Here is a 5,689-nt window from a genome sequence, read left to right as displayed (position 1 = left end):
GTGTGTGTGTGTGTGTGTGTGTGTGTGTGTGTGTGTGTGTGTGTGTGTGTGTGTGTGTGTGTGTGTGTGTGTGTGTGTGTGTACAAGTGCTCCTCTCTCTGAGGAACCCGTTGAATAATGAATCAGAGCTTGTAGAGTATTCACTCCAGTGTCTTTCCACGACGCCAGAACACTGCACACTGCCTGAGACATGAAACAGAAAGAGAGCATCTATAATTGACTGCTTTGTTTATGCTTGATGGTGGCAGCAGGGCAAAATCCACAGCAACAGTGGCCTGGGAAGCCTGGGAAACTCAAACTAACATGTAGGGATCCCCCCCCCCCCCATCATCTTGGCCCTCAACAAGCATATTTAGACTAGAATTTGAAGAATACCAATGGCTGATCTGGTGTCAGGCCTTGAGGGAAAGGGAAGTCGAAGTGTTTTTATCTCACCATCTTCACTAAGTTACTCAGGGCCATTGGTCTGTCCAGACAGATCCGTGGAACAGAACTCAGTGTAGAGGGGAGACAGGGTAGAGCGGACCTGACTTCTGTATCACTGTAGAGACAGAGATCTCTGAGAGCAGAGATGAGCCCCGTGTCCCAATCAGAAAAGCCCAGTAGGACATCTTTAGGAACAGAGCCCAGTGTAGAGGGAGAGAAGACTGACGGAGGTATGGTAGGTCCTTACTGTAATGTGTTAGGACAGCTTTAGGAACAGAGCCCAGTGTAGAGGGAGAGGAGAATGACGGAGGTATGGTAGGTCCTTACTGTAATGTGTTAGGACAGCTTTAGGAACAGAGCCCAGTGTAGAGGGAGAGGAGACTGACAGAGGTATGGTAGGTCCTTACTGTAATGTGTTAGGACAGCTTTAGGAACAGAGCCCAGTGTAGAGGGAGAGGAGACTGACGGAGGTATGGTAGGTCCTTACTGTAATGTGTTAGGACAGCTTTAGGAACAGAGCCCAGTGTAGAGGGAGAGGAGACTGACGGAGGTATGGTAGGTCCTTACTGTAATGTGTTAGGACAGCTTTAGGAACAGAGCCCAGTGTAGAGGGAGAGGAGACTGACGGAGGTATGGTAGGTCCTTACTGTAATGTGTTAGGACAGCTTTAGGAACAGAGCCCAGTGTAGAGGGAGAGGAGACTGACGGAGGTATGGTAGGTCCTTACTGTAATGTGTTAGGACAGCTTTAGGAACAGAGCCCAGTGTAGAGGGAGAGGAGACTGACGGAGGTATGGTAGGTCCTTACTGTAATGTGTTAGGACAGCTTTAGATTGAATCAACAAGCCTCACCCAGCAACAGATGTCCCAGAGGACACTTTTAGAGGGTTAGAGATTGAAATGGATCCAGCTAGCTAGTGATAGAATAACAGCCTGACTGCCCCAGGCCTGAGGAGTCTGATTTACCATAGCTCGGACTGGACCTAAATTTAACCTGCTATTTCAGGAGGATCTACACTGTGAAGCACTATTCCTAATTACGGTGTGAAAACATCAGCTCGCCGTCCAAGAGTGCAAAACCCAGGGGCCCGACTGAAAATGGTGGGTGTAATTCCATTCATGTTTGTTGCTGGACCGTACCATTCAGGCAACAGGAAGATATGTTATCAATTAAAATGTGCTGAACTGAAAATCGCTAGCTAAACAGGCAAGACACCAGTGAGGCAGAGATAGCATGGCAGCTACTACGATATACCCTTATAGTACTGTCCCAACAATAGTAGCCAACTATATATGTGCAGACACAGTATTTGTATATCGTGGAAGTAGGTGTGGTGCACATGAATGTGTTTTTTAATGATATATTATTAGTGTAGAGTTTGAGACTATAGAAGAGCAAATATAGATCAGTGTTCTTTAGTGGGTCACTTCAATGACTCAGTCTGGGGCTGGAACACAAAACATCCCCTCTGGCACCATAGCACCCTTGGACCCTAGGATTTTATTTATTTTATTTATTTATTTAACCTTTATTTAACTAGGCAAGTCAGTTAAGAACAAATTCTTATTTACAATGACGGCCTACCCCGGCCAAACCCTGGACCAATTGTGCACCGCCCTATGTAGGATGTAAGGGTTAGGGTGCATGGCACAGGGGGGTGAGAGTGAAGTGAGCCCGCATTCAACACTGAGTGTTTGTCCCAAATGGCACCCTATTCCCTAATAATGCACTACTTTTGACCAGAGCCCTATGGGGTCAATGAATGCGGCCTGCGAGGGAGATTGGCAGCGTGGACAATGGTGAAATGTCTTGTTTGGTAAGTTCTAGTAGTGGTTTGAAGTTGAACCTGAGCAAGTCATTGTAGCTGATGGTCATTTTTATGCCAAGGTAGGTGAAGGGGCCCTTGGTCATTTTAAAGGGAATTCCATCAAAAATGCACTACATACTGTGTCATTCACTTGTTCAGGTTCGGCTTGTAACCAGAGATCTTGCCGAATTCATATCCCACGTATCTATAACCGTGGGAACTGTACTGTGAGGGTTCGAAATAAACAGCAGAAGATCACCCGCATACAATGAAAGTTTGTGATGGTCAAAAGTAGTGCACTGAATAGGGAATAGGGTGCCATTAGGACTGACCCTGAGCTCCGCTTACCGGGCGAGGCTTTGATGTCTTTGGCCCTAGATCCCTTTAAAACCACACTGAGCCGGGACTATCACGTCCAGGACCCACTAAAACAGAGACACATGTCCAATGACCATGGAGTAGAGGTATAACAGTCCCAAATGGCAACCTATTCCTTATATAGTGCACTACTTTAGACCAGAACCCTATCAAAAGTAGTGCACTATATAGGAATAGGGTGCCATTTGAGACGTAGACTTTATCTGTATGGACCACAGGGTCTGTCTGACCCTGTAACACCTCTAACCAGTACATACAGGCAACATTTCAATGACCACATCACCTCTACTATCATAACATAGAATTGTCGGCCAATGGTCATTGGATATCGGGGCTCATTTTAGTCTTTATGGAGCCTGGATCCCGGCGACTCAGTGAGACGTGTGCATGTTTACATATCACTTTTCATTTATGGGAAATGATTTTAAATTTTAACTGTTATAATTATGTGTATATAGATATTTGTTTATATATTTTATCTGAAGTTACACCACCGCATGCCTGCTGAAACAAAGGAGACAAGGAAATGTCTGTCTGCTTGAGGAGAGACCACGCTGATTGTTGCAACCCCCTCCTTCAAGCTATGACCTGTCCTGCTGTTGGGTCACATTAGCTGTCCAACCCCCTCCTTCAAGCTATGACCTGTCCTGCTGTCGGGTCACATTAGCTGTCCAACCCCCTCCTTCAAGCTATGACCTGTCCTGATGTCGGGTCACATTAGCTGTCCAACCCCCTCCTTCAAGCTATGACCTGTCCTGCTGTCGGGTCACATTAGCTGTCCAACCCCCTCCTTCAAGCTATGACCTGTCCTGCTGTCGGGTCACATTAGCTGTCCAACCCCCTCCTTCAAGCTATGACCTGTCCTGCTGTCGGGTCACATTAGCTGTCCAACCCCCTCCTTCAAGCTATGACCTGTCCTGCTGTCGGGTCACATTAGTTGTTCAACCCCCCCCAACCTATCCATTGCTTAACAACCCATGACCTTGTGTGTTTATTTGTTGTGTTTCCCCATTGGTAGCTAGCATAGCATGTTGATAATTCTGTGCTAGAACAGGACAGAGTTGGTTTGTCTTGGGTCAAAAGAAGAGAGACTTCCCAGGAGAAATGTCCACTGTTGCTGCCATTTTGTGACTCATCGTCAGAAGATGGAAGGGGGATGCCGACACAGAACTCAGAACTCTAACCTATCAGACTATTAATCCTCAATGTTTGTGTCACTCAGTCACCACTCATCTCCAATCCGGTCATCAGAAAATGATCAATAGCCTTAACTAACAAACAAACACACACAAGGTGTCTCTGATGCTTTTTCTGCCAGGACACAACAACGGCGGGACACTGACTAAGAAGACGTTAGTAAAAAGAACAATGATAATGAACTCTCTGTCTCTGTGTTGCAATAACCCACTGCCATCACTAACCAACTGCCCGATCCATAACCATCACTGCCTATCGGGTCCCCTCCACCCACTTCTAAGAGGATTTGGTTTAGCCCAGGTTGTCAACAACCACTGTAGAATGTGGCCTCTGACCATCATAGAAACACCAGGCAGGACTGGACTGAGGCTGTCCATTATCATGTTGACAGACAGTGGCTGCATCCTAAATGGCATCCTATTCCCAATTAAGTGCACTACTTTTGACTGGAGCACTTTGTGGGCCCTGGTCAAAAGTAATGGACTATAGGGAATAGGGTGCCATTTGAGTCGCCCTCCATGTTGCAGCAGGGATTTCTATGTACTGCACCTCAGCCACTGTTATAGCCATAGTGTGTGTCTGTGTCCATGTACATGGTGATCATGATGTGACTCTCCCTCTGAGGTGACCTAGAGAAGGGATATATCAAAGAAACCAATAATGATGATAGTGTACACACTCTATTACAATTAGGAATGTTTAATTTACCACCATTACATATCCACACTCTTCCACTGAATTGAGACAACCAGATGCATAAAAGGGCTCCAAGCATGCCATTTAGAATATGGCCAATACATTGCTGCATTTTATGCACTATACCAGTTTGGATAATTGAAATGGAGCCAAAGACGGTCCTCATCACCATCCTCCCCATGTGAAACTACTGTCCCCTTGTCTCCACTGTCCCTCCTGAACTTGGTCTTTTCAACCTTCAGAGACTCACAGATGCAGTGAGGTTTATCGTGCTGTCACTGTTGTTGGTGTCGTCCTATACTTAGGCCTGGGCAGATTAACTAACACTATTGAGTGACACTAGTGGCCGGGACAGATGCAGTCGAGCTAGAGCCATGCATACAGTCTATATCATTCCTGAGTGTGATGTTCTACATGTATGTTTAAACCCATGGGCCTGTTGTGTTTACCATAGAAATAGCATAGCAATTTGATTGGTAAACTCATGGGTACACTCAAAATGGCTGCCAGTCCACTCATTATGGCATCATTGACTTGAATGGGAAGGCCCCGTTCTACTTATTCTAGTTCTGTGGTGTTTACCCCCTCAGGGTCAATGTGGTATGTATGTATGTAGCTGTCCATATGCCTGTAACGCCCAGTGAGGGTCAAGGGCAGACTGTGACAGTAGACCCTGTGATTGGACAAAAAGAAGACTGTAAATCAATATTCTCATCTTCTGCCCTAGCTGGGTTTATCGTCTGTCTGTTGCCCTCGCCGTTGTGTTTGTTAGCTGTATGTTGGACAAAAGATTAATCAAATAAACAAAGAGGATGAATATGCTATGCACTCTGTTGGGTTATATTTGGTGATATGGTCCAATGAGATGTTTGTTCTTTGATTTTTTATTTATTTATTAGCATCTCCATTAGCTGACGCCAATGGCGACAGCTAGTTCTGTTCTCCACAACATTGCCACACACACAACACACACACACAACACACACACACACACACACACATACACACACACACACACAGCTGGTTCTGTCTTCTACTTAAATTGATTGGAGTTAAATTGAATCGGACATCGTTTAGCTTTTTTGTTAATAATTAAAAAACATAAAAGCTCCGAGTTGCCCAGCGGTCTAAGGCACTGCATCTCAGTGCTTGAGGCATCACTACCGTCGGCACGTAGTGGCAGGT

The 5,689-nt window shown here is 45.6% G+C and overlaps 1 protein-coding gene across 4 annotated transcripts in view; it reads left to right on the top strand.

The window, feature by feature from the left end:
* Positions 1 to 5,328, top strand: part of LOC106582334 (diacylglycerol kinase beta-like) — a 191,201-nt gene extending 185,873 nt beyond the window's left edge. For all 4 annotated transcript variants that reach the window (XM_045704808.2, XM_045704806.2, XM_014165320.3 and 1 more), the window contains one exon: positions 1 to 5,328. This exon is cut by the window's left edge and continues 778 nt beyond it. The gene's annotated coding sequence lies outside the window, so the exon portion shown is untranslated.
* Positions 5,329 to 5,689: the final 361 nt, after the last annotated feature.

This window comes from Salmo salar, chromosome 21, assembly GCF_965601325.2.
Source record: "Salmo salar chromosome 21, fSalSal1, whole genome shotgun sequence".
Lineage (NCBI taxonomy): Eukaryota > Metazoa > Chordata > Actinopteri > Salmoniformes > Salmonidae > Salmo > Salmo salar.
Note: the sequence above shows the minus strand (reverse complement) of the source record. Positions and strands in the feature narration are given on the sequence as shown.